The sequence below is a fragment of the Scleropages formosus genome, chromosome 6, assembly GCF_900964775.1.
Source record: "Scleropages formosus chromosome 6, fSclFor1.1, whole genome shotgun sequence".
Classification (NCBI taxonomy): domain Eukaryota; kingdom Metazoa; phylum Chordata; class Actinopteri; order Osteoglossiformes; family Osteoglossidae; genus Scleropages; species Scleropages formosus.
Genome location: NC_041811.1, coordinates 6,962,316 through 6,981,676, shown reverse-complemented (window position 1 = coordinate 6,981,676; position 19,361 = coordinate 6,962,316).

Here is a 19,361-nt window from a genome sequence, read left to right as displayed (position 1 = left end):
CTGCTGCTCCTATTGGGAAACAGGATTGTTCCTCTGCTGCTGCTTGATAAATCCCCACATTTGGTAGACTTCATGGCATTTATATGCAACCATTCAAAGTCAATTAGCCTTTCAAATCAGATGGAATCTAAAATCTAGAAATTTACAAGCATGTTAATATGTGCTCTTGTTGAAGCCCAACCGAGTTTGTGCAGATCCCACACAAAGCGCCAGTTTTGTTAGGTTGAACTTACTTTTCCGGGGAAACTGCATGGTCGAAGAACCATGGGAATTTGAAAAGACGTCAAGGCCATTTGGGAAGGTGATGAAAGCACAATGCAGTCTGGGTTTTGACCTTCCAACAGGCTAAGGGATGAAAGTTTTGAAATAAACCAAAACCCATCTGGTGACAGCACTCAGCAGAGCAGGAGAGTGCTCTTTATCTTGGCTGATGCAAAAGGATGCTTTCCATATGAGATGCATTAAGCAGCACTCAACACTCATGAATACTTCAGAAATATAGCTGAGTCAGTTTTGCCAATCAGAGATTCAAACAGAAGAATCAGCCTTAGATCTTTTGAAATACACACACACACACACACACACACACACACACACACACACACACACACACTTTCTGAACCACTTGTCCCATACGGGGTCACGGGGAACCGGAGCCTACCCGGCAACACAGGGCGTAAGGCCAGAGGAGGAGGGGACACACCCAGGACAGGATGCCAGTCTGTCGCAAGGCACCCCAAGTGGGACTCAAACCCCAGACCCCCTGGAGAGCAGGACCCGGTCCAACCCACTGCACCACCACGCCCCCGTAGAGCTTTTGAAATATTTAAGGATTTACCCATAAATTTTAAAAATAAATTAAAATTAAATATAAATTTTGAAATACTCAACATGCACATCTAAATTATGGATGAAATAATTCACTTTCAAGACTTATTTGTACCCGTTGGATCTCCTGATTCCTTTGGCCTTGCTGGCTGTTCCTTTATACTAATGTATAATAAAAGACAATGTAAGACATTGAAAAACCTGTCACAGAAAATATTTACAAGAGTCCCTGGGTGAAAATACTGCACACTATAGCAGTAGGGAGATTCAAACTTGTGATCCAAAAGTAGCAGCACTAACTGCTATGTTACCAGCTGCTCTTTTCCCCCAGATACTCTAATTTTCCCACATAGAATACACTGAAATCTATAGCTACTGAATATTGTTGTATTCTGAAACCTGGGTGTGAGACAGAAAATGCTGGAAAGAGTCAGCCAACTTGTGAAAAAAGCCCACTGCATCACAACCACACTCATGTGTATCACCAGCCACAGAGCCCTGGGACTACATGTCAGCCCTTTAAGAATCATCACCACCGTTCATCCGGTTAGTGCAGAATGACAGCTGAAAACCAGTGTGTATCCACACCTGAAACTACAACCTCATGGACCACTTCCATTGCTCTCCCTTTTTTCTCTGTCTTCCTAATCAGGGCATAGCTGAGCTCCCCAGCAACCCCACTTCCCAGGAAATCTAAACTTTACTATTTTCTTCTCTATTCAAATGTTTAAAATGAGCTGTAAGACAATAAATTCTTTTTAATTTCATGATTTAATTCAATGGACATGGATATCGAGGTATCGAAGGAGTTATTGTGGTGAGGCAGGGTGGTTGTGTTGTTTTCTATGAGCTTTGTTTTGCTATAAGACTAAACACTTTACATAGAGCGTATTGACTCTAAAAAGAAAATTAACAGACCATTGTCATGTCTCTGCTGATTCAGTGTTATTTATAACCCTGCTGAAGTCAAAATAATGTATTCACTTAATCTTGTCTTCTAAGGCAATTACATAAAACACACTGAGCCTTATTGTTAGGTGATGTATCTTTGTGAAGCCTCCCTCTAGTGGTCAAAGTCCTCCAGAGGAATAGGATAATAATAATAACCACTTTCTTCATATAGCACACTTTATACAAACTTTGCAACTCAAAGTGTTTTACAAAAAGAAAATCATACTGCAATAAAATTAGGATCAATTTTCAATTTAAAAAATTCTTTGGTGTTCATATATCAAAGTGAAAATCGAAGCTCTAGATCATGGGGAGAACACCAACACCTCTGCCTAAATCCAGGGATATATTTCCTTCATAAAACTTCACTGCCAGTAGCCTACAGCAAAAATGTACGCAACTCCTCAAGAGTGAGGTAGCGTTCACCTGCTGAGAGGAATCAGCCGACAGCTTGACAGCTTAGATGTGGTTGTCTCATCCAGGACTAACTGCATCCAGTCACCACTGAAGTATTACTCTCATGGAAGAGGATTTTAGTTTTTTCCCTTAAAAACCAGTGAAATGTGGCAGCCAAGTCGCTCTAAGTATGGCACACAGTGTAAAGAGTGCCTTATGATAGCTTATCCTTGTCAAAGGATGATAGAAACCTATATGCCAAGAGATTTACATCAGTAGTGTGTGCTATGAAAACAGGAAAACTGCATAAATTGGGAGCTGATGAGACCTGGCTGCAGTCCAGCACACCCATGCAGGCTGAACCTTAGAGCATCTGCAGATGTTCTTGTCACGGAAAGCCGTCGCTAAATGCTTAACTGTACATAGACTCACATGTGGGTTACAGTTACATTTACATTTATTCATTTAGCAGACACTTTTCTCCAAAGCAATGTACATCTCAGAGAATACAATTTGTGCATTACATCAGGAGAAAGAGAGACATTGCAGATGTGCGATTCTTAAGTAAGGCTAGTTTGTTTCTTTCCACTATATGCACCTATGTTAATCACACGAGTAGCTGCATAAAACTAAGAATAGATGATTCTTGATCACCTTCCAACAATTTCTTTCTTTTTTTTTAAGATACAGAAACATTTACGTACAATACAGGAGTAACAACTGTGTAAAGGCTTGTCTGGATATGGTCATAAAGTTATGGCGCATGAACATTTACACCTTACATGAGCTTAAGAGGTCATGAGCAAAGTAAATCTGGAAGAGGTAAGTTTTCAGACCATTTTAAATGTGGACAAGTTCCAGCAGTTCCAGCAGTTCTGGGGGAGATCATTCCACCACGACGCAGCCAGAACTGAGAACCTTTCGTACGCGGGACCACCAAGCGGGCAGAAGTAGAAGAGCAAAGCGGTCTGGTTGGGGTGTAGCAGTTGATCAAGACTTGTAAATATTTAAGAACAGTTCTATTGATGCATTTGTAGGTAAGAACCAGGGTCTTAAATTTGATGCGAGCAGCTATAGAAAGCCAGTGCAGAGACACGAGTAGAGGAGATACGTGGAAACGCTTTGGCAAGTCAAACACAACTTGGGCAGCAGCACTTCTGTATCAGCTGGAGAGGTCTGATGGCAGAAGCAGGAAGGCCACATGAGAGAGAGTTGCAGCAGTCCAGACGGGATGTCACTATGGCTTGGACAAGTAGTTGGGCAAAGTCAGTTGTGAGGTAAGGACAGGATATATCTGCAGGTCCAGGCTGTGGCTTTGTGCTGAGAGAAAGATTCGACTTGAGTCAATCATTACTCCCAGACTCTTACCAGTTACTGGGTTACCAGTGATCTTTGTCGGGTTACCATGGTAGATACTACATTTAACACTTTGAGAAAGCTTTCTATTTTTAGGGTTCTGGTCCAAAATTGGGCAGCCCATTATTGTTGTCTGCCATTAGATATTCTTTGTTCTTTGTTATAGTCTTACCCATTAATTTCACACAGCCAGATGTGACCGAACACAACACAGATACACAAAAAGTGAATAAAACACATAAACTTCATTGAAACGGGTGATCATTATTTACATGTTTTCAGATGCCTGGTTTTGAATGTCATGGCGCCTTAAGGCAATCAGACAAAAGAAACCATATTTATGCCAGATAAAATTGTAAATGAGTTAAATTTGACTGAAACACAAGCCTAGGGTTAAATCATGCCCACTGTCCATCCACTGAGTCAGGTAATGAAAGCGGAAGTAATAATAAACTTTTCCTTCAACAGTGCTTTTCAAAGGAGCTTCTCAGTACATTTCAGTGTAAAAATAAGATGAATAAGGTATGACAATGACAGAATGACTTTAATTTTTCAATAAGCATTAGCATAATAATAAGAAAACATCAACAAAAGTAAACAGCAAACTAATACAAAGAGTTTATAATAGAGATAATAATAAAACAAGTGAGAAAAAATAATGACAAAGGGAAAAGAAAGGAACCATACAAAAGTGTCAGTTGAAAGCGATTCTGAACATGTGTGTCTTAAGCCTGGATTTAAAGGTACCCAGAGCAGTAGATCTTTACTACAAGAACAACAACATCGCTGATGGTTCTCAGTTCTTGCTCCATTGCAATGGAATTCACACACACACACACACACACACACACTGTCAGAACTGCTTGTCCCTTACAGGGTCACGGGGAACCGGAGCCTACCCGGTAACACAGGGTGTAAGGCCGGAAGGGGAGAGGACACACCCAGGACGGGATGCCAGTCCGTCGCAAGGTACCCCAAGCGGGGCTCGAACCGCAGACCCACGGAAGAGCAGGACCCGGTCCAACCCACTGCACCACCACACCCCCGCAATGGAATTCAATTAAATTCAATTTATCTTTAAAGAGCATTTACACAGTGTCACAAAACACTAAACAAAGAATCAAGGACAGACTACAAATAAAAGTTTGGCTATACATTAAATTGCCACAATAGCTATATTTGTTTTTTAAAGCTATAACTAAGGTTACTTGCCACGGAGGAAAGGAACAAAATTATTTCCAACTGAAAGGCAAGAGAGAAATAAAAACATAAAAAATAAAAAGTAAAATAAAAAAATAAAAAGTGCCAGTTGCTGTCCACCCCTCCTGTACATTTTAAATAAGACTTAGCATATAACACTTTTAATCAACGTAAACAGCTATTTGTAACACTACTACTAATGGGCTCCCTCTGTCCCACAGAGCTACTGAATCCCTCACAACATTCAAGAAAGGTCTTGAAACACATCTTTTTCAGATGTACATATTTCCTTATTTCCCATTTGCACCATGATTTCAAGGTCCCAGTGAGAAAAGCACTATCATTGTCAACAGAGACAGAGAATATGAGATTGATGGAGCAATATTTTTAGGGGAAAAAAGTGCAGTGAAATTTAATCAGGCTCACATTCAGTGAAATCTGGGCCACAGTTTAATCACTGTTTGTTAAACATGAAAATCAAACTGATGTGCAGTTTTCCTCCCAAAGGACACTTTCCCTGCAGGCCTTCAGCATCCATTTCCTGGAATGAGGCGTCAAAGCTGCTTTCGGGGTTAATAGTGGCCAAAGCCCATATTGCTTTCAGGTGCTAATAGCACACACACACCAGGTGGTTCCAGTGTGAACCCTGTGAAGTCAGTTTCATCCATAAATCAGCCCAGCCGCTGGCAACATCCGGAAGTACAGGCAAGGTTTCAGTTTGCTGGGCCAAAAGCATCAGGGAAGATTCTGGAATGGAACAGCATATTTTAGAGCTGATTGATTTTGATATATAATAAACAACAAACAGTTGGGAAGATTCATAACTGTGTGCAAAAACAATAGCCTATTACTCAGCACTATCATGAAGTGTCATTTGACATACACATCCATTCCAGCCACAGAAATAGGCAGAGGATACAATAATACACACACACACATTGTCAGAACCGCTTGTCCCATACGGGGTCACGGAGCCTAACCCGGCAACACAGGGCGTAAGGCCGGAAGGGGAGGAGACACACCCAGGATGGGACGCCAGTCCATCACAAGGCACCCCAAGCAGGAATCGAACCCCAGACCCACCAGAGAGCAGGACCCGGTCCAACCCACTGCGCCACCGCGCCACCACGCCCCCTCCGATACAATAATAACTCCTAAAAATTAGTCTGTTTTGTATGGACTGCTACGACATTCTTGTAATCCTTAAATCTATATATTGCAAAAGATACATGTTTTTAATTTAGGTACCCAGAACAGAAATTTTGACTAATGGTAATAGAACAAATGGCAAATTATTATTAAACTTTATCTAACATCTTTTGCAAGGACAACTTAGAAAAATAAATTACAGTGATTCATCCATTTATACAGCTTGGTAATTTTACTACATATATTAGAAAAACATAAGATGTACTCAACTTAGTTGTCGCCCCCGAGATTAACACCTTAACACCTGCAGCTAATTGATGAGTCCTGGTATTAAGGGAGCTCCGGGACCGCATAACGATGCAGATTCTTGCAAATGCCCTTGTGTGGTTCTACAGTATCAGCGTCTTCTCCTCAAGCTTCGTGGGCTGTATCCTCAGATACAAGCCGAATTGGTGTACAGAGGGGAGGACTGGACCCTGGACTGCTTTACAGAAAATGTGATCATCGTGGACAGCCTTGCTCGAGAGCATCTACCCTGTTCATGGCTGCCCCCGCAGGAGACGATGACGCCTTCTGAGGCCCTGGAACCAATGCAGCTAGGACAGGGGCACCTCTCTCCCGAGGAGTGAGAGGGGCAGCTCCGAGGCCAGTTGTGTCTGTATTGTGGAGGGTCGGGGCATTTCCAAGCTGACCGCTCCGTGAAACCAAGTGGTAGCAAACCCTTCCACGGAACCGAGTTGAGTGCCGCCCTCCGCACCGAGTCACAGTTAACGGTACCACTAGAGGTGTCCTGGGGGTCTTCCCGTATACAGACTCGCTCATTGATCGATTCAGGAACTACCATTGCGGCTTCATTCTAAGCGCTGATGGGGTGGCTACAGATCCAAGGAAGGTCCAAGCAGTGCTAGACTAGCCCCGGCCCACGTCGGTCAAGGCCCTACAGAGGTTTTTGGGATTCTCTAACTTTTATAAGTTCATAAGGGGTTTCAGCTCAGTGGCAGCTCCGTTTACAGCCGTCTTGCGGGGTGAGGGGAAGAAGCTGGAGTGGACCAAGGAGGCCCGGACTGCATTTCAGACACTTAAGGAAAGGTTCACCACAGCCCCAATCTTGCGACACCCCGATCCTTCACTCCCGTTTGTGGTAAAGGTGGACTCCTCGGAGGTCAGGGTCGGGATAGTCCTGTCCCAAAGACAGGGCGCTCCCCCAAAACTCCACCCTTACGTACTTTTCGTGGAAGCTGATGCCAGCTGAGCGAAATTACGACATTGGGAATTGAGAACTCTTAGTGATCAAGCTAGCATTGGAGGAATAGTGACATTGGCTCGAGGGAGCTGCGCACCCATTCCTGGTTCTGACTAACCACCAAAATCTTGAGTACCTGCAGAAAGCGCAGCTTCTAAACCCTTGGCAGGCATGCTGGGCCTTGTTTTTCATCTGATTCAGATTCACTGTGACCTACTGGTGGAAAAACACCAAGGCTGATGCCCTGTCGAGGGTACATGGCAGGGAACCGGACCTGGCAGAGCCTGCCCTGATCCTGCCAGAACAATGGGCAGTGGCTCTGATCAGATGGTGCTTCCAGCAGGAGCTCCAGGCGGCCCAGGAAGAGGATCCCGGACCTCCGAACCGACCAGAAGGTAAGGAATACGTGCTAGTCAGACTCCGACCTTCCCTCCTGCAGTGGGCACGACTCCCCACTGACGGACTCTTTCCCTCTTCCAAGACTGCTACTGGGGACTATCCATGAGGGAAGATCATCGTCCTGTCTCCTTTCGTCCCGGCCAGTGGGTCTGGTTGTCCACCAGAGACCTGAAAATGCGCCTCCAGTCCCGAAAACTCAGCCCCCGCTTTATAGGCCCCTATCAGATCATCCACCAGCTTACTCCAGTCACTTACCCTTGCGTCTGCCTCCATCTCTCCGGGTCCAGCCGTCCTTCAATGTCTCCCTTCTTAAGCCGTATAAGGTGTCACATCTCCAGGTCCCGCAGGTTACAGAGCCGCCCCCGCCAGGGCGGGTTGATGAAACTCTGGCGTATTAGGTTAAAGAGTTCCTGGACTCCTGAAGGCGTCACGGCCGGCTGCAGTATTTGGTTGACTGGGAAGGGTATGGCCCGGAGGAGTGCAGCTGGGATCCAGACCTAATCGTTTCTTTTCACAGAGACCACCCGGATCACCCAGCGCCCGGCAGGAGCCACCCATAATAGGGGTACTGTCACGTCCCTGGAAACAAGCAGAGCGGCAACACCTGCGGCTAATTGATGGGTCCAGGGATAAAGGGAGCTCCACGATTGCATAACAGTGGGGATTCTTGCAAACGCCTTTGTTTGGTTTTGCAGTATCAGCGTCTTCTCCTCAACCTTCGTGTCCTGCCATGTTCTCAAATTCCTGGTTCTTGACCCTCGCCTGTTCTCTCGACCACTGAGTTTAGTCTTGTCTGTATTGTGACGTCTGCACCTGGAAGACCTTTACCTGTCCCCGACCTTCGCTATTTGTCCTGTCCGATGAGCCTTGTTGAAAATAAAACCGACCAGCAATTGGGTCCATCCACTTACCTCCTGTCTCCAGCCCGTCAGTATGACATTAGTGTACGAATCAGAACCTCCTGGAATAACCCCACAGGAGTAACAAGACAGATGTGTTTCCTTGAGATGTCTTCATCAGTAGCGGTGATAAAGGCATCCCACCAAAACGCATCTGTTTTAGTATGAAAAATATAACTATTTTGGTGCTTTGTGTGTGCTCTGAGGGGGTGCGGTGGTGCAGTGGGTTGGACCACAGTCCCGCTTCCCGGTGGGTCTGGGGTTCGAGTCCCGCTTGGGGTGCCTTGCGACGGACTGGCGTCCCCTCCCGGGTGTGTCCCCTCCCCCTCCAGCCTTATGCCCTGTGTTGCCGGGTTAGGCTCCGGTTCCCCGCGACCCCGTATGGGACAAGCGGTTCTGAAAATGTGTGTGTGTGCTCTCCCATCTTTGCTTTCAATTTTCTTGCATCAGTCCAAGGTAAGTACCTTGGTCAAGGGTGCTGCAACAAGAAGTTGAGCTGAGGACCTTCACATTTATTTATTTGGCAGATGCTTTTCTCCAAAGCAGCTTCCAATGAACTCTATGTAGTGTTGTCAGCTCACACAACTTATTCACCAAGGTGACTTACACTGCCAGATACATTACTTACAATGGGTCACTCATCCATACATCAGTGGAACATGCTCTCTCTGTCACTCACACACTAGGGTGAACCTGAACAGCATGTCATTGGATTGTGAGAGGAAACCCACATGGACATGGGTAGAACATAGAAACTCCACATAGACTGAGTGGGGATCAAACCCATGTCCTCTCACACCACCCTGGTGCTGTGAGACCACAGCACTACTTGCTGTGCCACCCTACACATTGCAAAGCCTTAAACACTATACTACCTGCTGCAGCAAATGTGGTGTAAAGTCCGCCACTGTGCATGCTGTCCTACACAACACTTGCACGGTTTACCTGCAGTATTCATAGTTCTCTTTATAAAAATTTTTCACTAGCACTGACAGCTATACTGCCACATTCACCAGGTGTACAAGAGTATGCGTGAGAGAACAGGTCCCATTCACATCTACAGGAGGTTTCCAACAAGTAAGGTTTTGTCACATTAACAGTGTAAGCCGGGACCAGAAGTTGGAATTTGTCATGTCTATCATCAGGCAGTTTTTTTCTTAACAAACTCCAGTTATACAGAGCAACTTAGAGCCTACAGTTTGATCCATACAGTATAGCATTCTGCTGAAGCACATCTAGTAGATTTTTCACTTCCCATGGAGACTGACTGTCAGAGTGTAGGGTAGTTCCAATATAACCATCATTATTCATTATTGTAAATAACTCTCACTGAATGCTATACTACATGCTTTCAGTAAAACACTTTTTGACATCTCAAGTGGATTTTCCCAAAAGAGAAATAGGGAGAGCTATATGCTAAACTAAAATAACAACACAACAATAACTTTTATTAAAATTGTTAATATTTCATTTGATAGTTTCCACTGATCCCTGTGTCGCACCAAACTGGTGATTTCATTACTAGCTTATTATTACAAGATTTTGATAAACCAACAATTCTGAATAATGACATCTACTTTAAAGCTAACTTGGGCATAACACTAAAGAAAGGATAATACACACACACACACATTTTCCGAACCACTTGTCCCATACAGGGTCGCAGGGAACCGGAGCCTACCCGGCAACACAGGGCGTAAGGCCAGAGGGGGAGGGGACACACCCAGGACGGGGAAAGGATAATATTGTTACTTAATACTTGAAGGACATAATTGACAAATATATATATGTAAAGTGCAGAGCAACTTAGATTTCATTCATTAATTTGTCCAACTGATGCTTTTCAATGCTTTTGCTAACCCTAAGTCAATTATTTTGTTAAACTACTTACAATGCATCTGGGTAATTTTTTACCATACCAATTCAGGCTAAGTACTTTGCTTTAGGGTCCTTACAGCAGGAACAGGGGTTTTAATGTGGGTTTTTTAAGTACAAGGCAGCAACTTTAACCAGTACACCATCTGTTGTCCTTAATACCAGTCTCAAGTGCTCTAAATAGCTTCAGCGAACCATAATGTTCATAAGAGCTTAATGTGGATTCACCAGGACCGCTGAGGCTCTCACGTATTACCTCCATTACATAAAAATGATTTTTCTGTGATGAAAAAGTATTGCACAAGTCCAGCTTCCTGAAATACCTTGAAGCTAGACTTGTACTGTATTGTAACCACAGAGGCTGTAACTACAGAGGGATGATGTGAAAACAACAGAAACAGAGCGTCATGAAACCTGTCAGACTGTCATTGATGAAACAGTCATGACAGATTCTTTCATTGAATCTATCAGCACCAGGACAGGAAACAGACACATAAGAAGATCATACTGTGCGGATACCTGGATTGTGATTATCACACCATACACAGTACTGTGGAAAAGTTTTAGGCACTTGGGAAAAAAGCTGTAAAGTGAGAATGCTTCCAAAAATAATGCTCTTAATTAATAAACTTCCTACAAAGCTTAGTAACCATCCATCATCAACAACCCCTTGGCGTGGCGGGCTTGGCTGGGTCCCACTCTCTGGCGGGTCTGGGGTTCAAGTCCCGCTTGGGGTGCCTTGTGATGGACTCGCATCCCATCCTAGCTGTGTCCTCTCCCTCTCCAGCCTTGAGCCCCGTGTTGCCGAGTTAGGCTCCAGTTTACTGCGACCCTGCTCGGGACAAGCGGTTTCAGACAGTGTGTGTACTTTCTTTCTTTAACGACATACAAATTCCTTACTGTAATACTGTATGCTTAGAAATCTAAAATATGCTCTTTCCCATTGACACTAATGCAGAAGACATTAAATAACAGTCTAAAACAAATATTTTTGTGAAACATCTAGGTGCTTAAGATTTTTGCAAAATACTGTATATCTAAAAATGACTTAAATGGCTTACAGTTTTCACATTATGAGTACAGAGAATAGATGACTGACTGAGATATATAACAATAAAGGGTATAAAGTTGAGTTTAAGATGGAGCTGGACCAATGTTCCCCCTGGGATCTTAAACAGCAAGCTTTGAATATGTACATTAGCATGTTTTCTGTGATTATTTTTTAAATGCCACTTGTGTATCCTGCCATTAAAGGTACTTTGGACTACAGAGATGCACGAACAAATGCATGAATAAATAAACACCTGAGTTTGCATAATCTCCAAACAATTCATAGGTTTAATATAATAATGCAACATTATTTTTGTTATTTAGCTAGCACCTTTGTTCAATGTGACTTGTAATGTTTGATAAGATACGTTAAATATTTTACCCAACAGTTTATTTATACTGTATCAGTTCAGAGAAAGTACGTTAATTAAGAACAGTACAGCAGGAGTAGAATTTAATTTTGGGATCTTCACAGTACAATGCACACTAACACTAATCTCTGTGCTACCTGCTGTCCATTAACACCATGGTCATGGATAAACAAGAACACTGAAGAGTCTGCAGCTAAACTATTTCCCTAAATGACCACACAGGTCTTTTCTTATTGCACAACTAACCACTCAGATGTTTCATAAATAGAGAAGTATATCCCATAATTCTTCACAAAGAGAGAAAAACATTAATCCATCTGAAAAAACATTTTGTAGAAAATAAGTATTTAGACAACATTGTGATCTTTTTCCCGTCCTGGGTGTGTCCCCTCCCCCTCCAGCCTTTCGCCCTGTGTTGCCGGGTTAGGCTCCGGCTCTGCCGCGACCCCATCTGGGACAAGCGGTTCAGACAGTGTGTGTGTGTGTGTGTGTGTGTGTGTGTGTGTGTGTGTGTATGTGTGTGTGTGTGTGTGGGTCCATCCATCCATCCATCTTCCTCCGCTTATCCAGGGCCGGGTCACGGGCGCAGCAGTCCAAGCAGAGCCCCCCAGACTTCCCTCTCCCCGCACACCTCCTCCATCTCCTCTGGGGGAACCCCAAGGCGTTCCCAGGCCAGCTGGGAGACGTAATCTCTCGAACGTGTCCTGGGTCTGCCCCGAGGCCTCCTCCCAGTGGGACATACCTGGAACACCTCACCAGGGAGGCGTGCAGGAGGCATCTGGAACAGGTGCCCGAGCCACCTCAACTGGCTCCTCTCGATGCGGAGGAGCAGTGGCTCTACTCCGAGCTCCTCCCAGGTGAGTGAGCTCCTCACCTTATCCCTAAGGGTGCGCCCAGCCACTCCGCGGAGGAAACTCATTTTTGCCGCTTGTATCCCCGATCTCATTCTTTCGGTCATGATCCAAAGTTCATGACCATAGGTGAGGGTAGGAACGTAGATCGACCGGTAAATTGAGAGCTTCGCCTTACGACTCAGCTCCTTCTTCACCACAACAGACCGGTACAATGACCGCATTACTGCGGACGCTGCACCGATCCGTCTGTCAACCTGCCACTCTATTTTTCCCTCACTCGTGAACAAGACCCCGAGATACTTAAACTCCTCCACTTGAGGGAGCAACTCCCCCCTAACCTGGAGGGGGCAATCCACCTTTTTCTGACTGAGAACCATGGCCTCGGATTTGGAGGTGCTGATTCTCATCCCCGCCGCTTCGCACTCGGCTGCAAATCTCTCCAGTGCACGCGGTAAGTCTTGACTCGATGAAGCCAACAGGACCACATCATCCGCAAAAAGCAGAGATGAGATCCTGCGGCCACCAAAACAGACACCCCCCATTCCCTGGCTGCGCCTAGAAATTCTGTCCATGAAGATAATGAACAGAATCGGTGACAAAGGGCAGCCCTGGTGGAGTCCAACATGCACCGGGAACAGGTCCGACTTACTGCCGGCAATGCGAACCAAGCTCCTGCTCCGGTCATACAGGGAACGAACAGCCCGTAGCAGCGAGCCCCGAACCCCATAATCCTGAAGTACCTCCCACAGGATGCCACGAGGGACACGGTCGAATGCCTTCTCCAGGTCCACAAAACACATATGGACTGGTTCGGCAAACTCCCATGAACCCTCCAACACCCTAGTGAGGGTATAGAGCTGGTCCAGTGTTCCACGGCCAGGGCGAAAACCGCATTGCTCCTCCTGAATCTGAGGTTTGACTATCGGTAGGATTCTCCTCTCCAGTACCCCAGCATAGACTTTCCCAGGGAGGCTAAGGAGTGTGATCCCCCTATAGTTGGAACACAATCTCCAGTCCCCCTTCTTAAAAAGAGGGACCACCACCCCGGTCTGCCAGTCCAGAGGCACCGTTTCCGAGCTCCACGCAATGCTGCAGAGGCGTGTCAACTAAGACAGCCCCACAACATCCAGAGACTTGAAAATCTCGCAGGGGATCTCATCCACCCCCGGAGCCTTGCCACCGAGGAGTTTTTTGACTACCTCAGCAACTTCAGCCAGGGTAATGGACGAGTCCCCCCCCCGAGTCCCCAGCCTCAGCTTCCTCTACGGAAGGTGTGTCGGAGGGATTGAGGAAATCCTCAAAGTACTCCTTCCACCGCCCGAGGAAATCCTCAGTTGAGGTCAGCAGCGCACCACTTCCACTGTAAACAGTGTTGGCGGAACACTTCTTCTCCCTCCTGAGTTGCCGGACGGTTTGCCAGAATCTCTTTGAGGCTGACCGAAAGTCTTCCTCCATGGCCTCACCGAACTCCTCCCGGGCCTGAGTTTTTGCTGCGGTGACTGCCAGAGCCACGTTCCGCCTGGCCCGCCGGTACCCGTCAGCTGCTTCAGGAGTCCCATGAGCCAGCCAGGCCCGATAGAACTCCTTCTTCAGCTTGACGGCATCCCTTACCTCCGGTGTCCACCATTGTGTTTGGGGATTGCTGCCACGACAGGCGCCAGAGACTTCATGACCGCAGCTCCAAACCACCGCCCCGACAATGGGACTCAATGTCCCCCGTCTCCCTCGGGACCTGGTTGAAGCTCTGTCGGAGGTGGGAGCTAAAGACTTCTCTGACAGGGGCCTCCGCCAAACGTTCCCAACAAACCCTCACTATGCGTTTGGGCCTGCCAGGTCTATCCAGCTTTTTCCCCTGCCATCGAATCCAACTCATCACCAGGTGGTGATCAGTTGACAGCTCAGCCCCTCTCTTCACCCGAGTGTCCAAGACATATGGCCGAAGATCAGAAGAAACGACTACAAAGTCGATCATCGACCTCCGACCTAGGGTGTCCTGGTGCCACGTGCACTGATGGACACCCTTATGCATGAACATGGTGTTCGTTATGGATAAACCGTGACTAGCACAGAAATCCAATGACAACAGGGAGGCCGTTCCTCCCAATCACCCCCTCCAGGTGTCACTGTCGCTGCCCACGTGGGCGTTAAAATCCCCCAGTAGAATGACAGAGTCCTTAGTGGGAGCGCTTTCCAGCACTCCCCCCAAGGACTCTAAAAAGGCCAGGTACTCTGCACTGCCGTTAGGCGCATAAGCACAAACGACAGTGAGAGACCGTTCCCTGACCCGAAGGCACAGGGAGACGTCCCTCTCATTCACCGGGGTTGACTCCAACACATGGCAGCTGAACTGGGGGGCTATTAATAAGCCCACACCCGCCCACCGCCTCTCATCCTGGGCAAAGCCAGAATAGTAGAGAGTCCACCCTTGGTCGAGAAGAGTGGTTCCAGAACCCAAGCTGTGAGTGGAAGTGAGCCCAACTATATCTAGACGGTATCTCTCAACTTCCCGCACCAGCTCAGGCTCCTTCCCTGCCAGTCAGGTGACATTCCAAGTCCCAAAAACCAGAGTTGGCACCCGAGGTTTGGGTCTGCCGGGCACTCGGCCCCGACCACCGCCCAAATCACAACGCACCGGTGTGTGTGAGATCTTTTTGACACGCACACACATACTCTCTGAACCGCTTGTCCCATACGGGGTCGCGGGGAACTGGAGGCTAACCCGGCAACTCAGGGCATAAGGCTGGAGGGGGAGGGGACACACCCAGGACGGGACGCCAGTCCGTCGCAAGGCACCCCAAGTGGGACTCGAACCCCAGACCCACTGGAGAGCAGGACCCGGTCCAACCCACTGCACCATCGCACCCCCCAAAAAGAAAAATACTTCCCAAAAAAAGTTTTCAGTTTTGTTTTACATTTGCATTTTAAAAACTGCTGCCCTGACCTTCATCCACAAATGACATGAATTTTTCAATCTAATCATCTTGCCCAGTAATAGCTGTTATGTAATTGTCTTTGATTTAATTAGACTAATTAGTATAACAGTCTCTAAAATTACTATTCACTAGACATGTTCACATAAATGACTGTGAACAACTCTGGTTATTTAATGGTAATATGCAGTTGTTAATGTCTTACAGAGCTCTTAAAAAGGTAGGTAATCCTGTGGATGAATATTAGTGCATGTGTTACACATAACCAGATAACCTGGATTTGCAATGTATTTAAAATGATCGACACATATTTGTTGTTTGTTGCACTGTAGAGCTTAGACTGATGCAGGTATGGATGCAGCCTGACAGTGCTGGTTGGTTAGTTCATTCATTTGTTGGTTCATTCTATTATCAAAAACCTCGAATAATCCAATCTATGCAGTCTCACACCTGGTCACTCTCCTAACACAGCACACTATGCCTCAGACAATATGATTTTTGAAAGACTTTCCTTATTGATTCGTCACCTAAATCTATGATGAGAGCACCTCTTGGACTTGAAACTTCAGCCAAACTTGCAGAACATCTGCTCCATAACCAGTAGGCTACCCTACATCCTTTGGGAAAAGCAAAACCAGCTATAGTAAAGAAAATGAGACCAAATGTTGAACCAACAATGAGCTGAACATGAGTTTCACGGGGCAGCCACATGGCTACAGCTGTCACAAGTGCTCCTTTCAGCAGTTTCAAATCATGCTAATAGAAACCCTTCACAGCCAAACTTCACGTATAACGAGAATTTAAAAAAAAAAAGGGTCAGAGGGATAGGTTGGGCAGCTGTCCGTTCAAGAGAATTTAAAGCCAGTTAAAGAGAAATAAAAAAGAAATAGCTCTGAGCTAATCAGAAAAATGAGCAACAGATTGATGGAGCAGCCTCCACCCAAAATTGTTTTTCCCCAGTCGTAAATCCCATGGCGTGGTGAGTGGCAGCACGTTGCAAGACTGAGGAGACGAGGATATGTACAAAGTTCAGAAAGCCTCTCTGTCCTGCAGAATGGAGAAGGGGTGAGCCACGGATTGCAAATCATTCCCAAGTCTTGCATTGCTTCATGTGTGTCAAATGTCAGGCTGGCCACAAAAGAGATGGCCTCATCAAGCCCAGAGAAGCATGCAGACAGGTTGAGGCCAAATGAAAATATGAAAAATGAACCTGGGACCTTAAGAGTCATACCCTACCCAATCTCCCAGCAAGAGGATTAGCTCGCAAAGCTGAACACGCATGTGTACAGGCAAGGAAATGAATTCCTTGACTTTATTCTGTGGGATGATGTCATTTTAAGCTCTGCAAACTAAATAAACCTAAATATTTTAATTTACCCAATCAGTGTATATCAGCAGCCCAGATCTTGGCAGTAGATTTCAGCCAGCGCCTATAATGTGGGTGTCATTTTGTTCCAATTACGACCCTTCACTCTGTGTCCATGTCTGTGTTGCAGTTCATGGCCCTTCAAACCCATTTCCCAGGATGTTCTCTGAACCTCTGCAGGACGTTCAGGGAAACCGGGCCAGTCTCTGCACGCAGCCTTGACTTATGTCACATTGATTCAGGGGATTTTAATCAACAGGGGAGGAGAGACGCCTCACTGCTAATATGGTAGTTAGAGACCCTCAAGTTTTTTGTCTTACACTGACAGTGGCAAAAAAAGTCCACACACACACTTTTCGAACCGCTTGTCCTATATGGGGTTGCAGGGAACCGGAGCCCAACCCGGCAACACAGGGCGTAAGGCTGGAGGGGGAGGGGACACACCCAGGACAGGATGCCAGTCCGTCGCAAGGCACCCCAAGCGGGATTTGAACCTCAGACCCACAGGAGCGCAGGACCCGGCTCAACCCACCGCGCCGCCGCGCGCCACCCCCCCCAAAAAAAGTCCAATACTGGACAAATTTATTCAGGAGAGCTGCAATAAATATACAGATAAATATATAGATTTAAACACAAAAACCATAACCACATGTACATCCTAAAGTACAGTCCAGTATTTCCAGTAGTTAAAACTGTGTGACTGATATACATTCAACTCAATTCTATTTATTCTTATAGAGTGCTCATCTCACCAATGTAACAAAGAGATGAACTAAGTTCCAGGTCCAAGTACCAGTGGCTGCCCATCCCTCGTGGGCACTCTAGTGTGGACACTGGAGACCTACATGGCTATATCTAATGCAAAAGACCAGAATGTCCATCAAGGCACATTCATAGTCTGTTGAAACAAAGATCCATATCCAGACCCATGGTTACGAACTCCATTGGACGTGATTAGAGTGATTGGACAGAGCTCAGCAGTTGTTGTGCAGTGTATGTATGCACACCGATCAGCCACAACATTAAAACCACTGACAGGTAAAGTGAATAACATTGATTATCTCGTTACAATGGTACCTGTAAAGGGATGGGATATATTAGGCAGCAAGTGAACAGTCAGATCTTGAATTAGATGTGTTGGAAGCAGGAAAAATTAGCGTAGGGTTCTGAGCGACCTTGACAAGGGTCAAATTGTGATGGCTACACAACTGGGTCAGAGCATCTCCAAAATAACAGGTCTTGTGGGGTGTTTCCTGTATGCAGTGGTTAGTACCTATCAAAATAGTGGTCCAAGGAAGGACAATCGGTGAACCAGTGACAGGTTCATGGGTGCGCAAAGCTCATTGATCCATGGGGGGAGGGAAAGCTAGTGAATTTGATCTGATCCCACAGAAGAGTTACTGTAGCACAAATTGCTGAAAACCTTCACACTGGCCATGATAGAAAGGTGTCTGAACACACAGTGTATTGCAGCTTGCTGCATATTGGGCTGCATAGCTGCAGACCGGTTCAGAGTGCCCATGCTGACCCCTGTCCACCGCCGAAAGCGCCTACAATGGCCACGTGAGTGTCAGAAGTGGACTATGGAGCAATGGAAGAAGGTGGCCTGATCTGATGAATCATGTTTTCTTTGAGATCATGTGGACGGCCAGGGGTGTGTGTTGTTTACCTGGGGAAGAGATTGTAGCAGGATGCACTATCGGAAAAGGGCAAGCTGGTGGAGGCAATGTGATGCTCTGGCCAATGTTCTGCTGGGAAATCTTTGGTCCTGGCATTCATGTGGATGCTACTTTTACACATACCACCTTCTTAAAGATTGTTGCAAACCGCATCACCCCATCATGGCAACGGTATTCCCTGATGGCAGTGGTCCTGCCACACTGCAAAGATTGTTCAGGACTGGTTTGAGGAACATGACAAAGAGTTCAAGGTGCTGACTTGGCCTCCAAATTCCCCAGATTTCAGTCTAATCGAGCATCTGTGGGATGTGCTGGGAAAACAAGTCTGATCCATGGAGGCCCCACCTCACAACTTACAGGACTTAAAGGATCTGCTGCTAACGTCTTGGTGCCAGATATAACAGGACACCTTCAGAAGTCTTAAGGAATTCATGCCTCAACGGGTGACAGCTGTTTTGGGGCGGAACAAGGGGGACCTAAACCGTATTAGGCTGGTGGTTTTAATGTTTTGGCTGATTGGTGTATGTCGTGTATGCCTGTAATTATGCAGCACTGTATCTTTTTCAAGTTTTTATGAAGCATATTGGAATATTTCAACATTAGCCAACATAACAGCGTTAAGTTGACCTACAGGGAAGCATCCATCCATCCATCCATCCATTTGTGGTAGTTCAGAGCCTATCCTCAATGCACAGGGCATAAGACACCATACACCCTGGAGGGATACCACTCCATCAGAGATAAACAGTAAAAATGTAATCTTTGTCAAAAGTTATGTGGTAAACTGAACAATAATGCAGGTAGTATCTGTCATA